Source organism: Lottia gigantea (assembly GCF_000327385.1).
Source record: "Lottia gigantea unplaced genomic scaffold LOTGIsca_704, whole genome shotgun sequence".
Classification (NCBI taxonomy): Eukaryota; Metazoa; Mollusca; class Gastropoda; family Lottiidae; genus Lottia; species Lottia gigantea.
The window spans coordinates 11,342-12,639 of NW_008710381.1; positions in this window are offsets into that span (position 1 = coordinate 11,342).

Consider the following 1,298-nt stretch of genomic DNA (forward strand, 5'->3'; position numbering starts at 1 on the left):
GGTTTGGGATTATCATTTTCGTCTAAACGCAGATCTAACCTAGTGCCTGGACCTGTATAATTGTGCCCTGGGAGATGTTTTTCTCCGGGATATTTTGCCCATGGGAATCCAGGAAGAGAACCCAATGACTTTTGAATGTCTCCCGCACCGAAATACGTTTTAGGAGGATGGACATTTATTAAAGACATATTTGTTCAATAAACACCATATATTTTTAATACGAAAGATTTAATACAAGGAGGAAACTATTCAAGCGATAGAAATGAATCACTTTATGTAATGTCACGAGCGATCCTAATAAGAGCGGTCATATAAGAGTAGTTTGAAAAATGAGGTCACGAGCGATCCTAATAAGAGCGGTCATAGTTATCTCCCGTCTTACACTATTGGCAGTCATAATTTAAAGGTCACGACCGGTCTTATTAGGATCGCTAGATATGCGTCATCCTTTTGTTCTTCACCACTTTTCGAAAATCTGTATCAACAATTTTGAAACCTTGGATATTTGTCACAGAGTTTGGTAAAAAATTCTTGGCCTTTTTCTATCCCCTTACCGATGGTTTAAATATTCTTCGTGATATGAAATCTAATAAAACTTGTGACTGGAATAAAACAAAAATTGATATTTTGAAAAAACAGCAAATTAATCTTAATTCCACCCTGTCGTCTTATGATTAAATCAAACAAAAAAGAACATACCTTGATTTTTGTATGATTAAATTCCTAATCTTCAACAAAAACATGGCTAACAGTTGAGAGTCTAGACTGTCTGTGCTGAGGTTGCACGCGTGATATGTTAATTATAGCGTGACATATATCCAGTCAACAATAGACGAGTGACTGTTACTAGGCGTTAAAGGTATTTATTAAATCAATAATACTCTAGACAACTAACTGTGTATAAACAGTGTTACCTCCCATTAATCAGTTGAGGTTTTTATTTCGCATTTCTCTTATATGTTGTAATTCTTTCAACTCGTTAGATCTTTTCACTGCATCGCTTATATCTACTCCTGAGGAAATTTGTTGTTTGAGACAAAATTGGCCACTTTGGGGATGAGAGATGTTAGCGCAGAGAAGAAACCGTCTCCTTCGAATTTTTTTTGTTCGTGTTTTAAAATTAAAGACATTTTTAATGCGGTTATTTTATACTGTATTATTTTTAGTGATTCTTGTCTGTGGTTTGGGTAATTTATATGGAGTCTGTTATAATACATTTTTAACAGTTTGGGGAGTCTGTTATAATACATTTTAACAGTTGTGTCTTTTCGGATATGACGCATTGAAAAAGCTGCGCA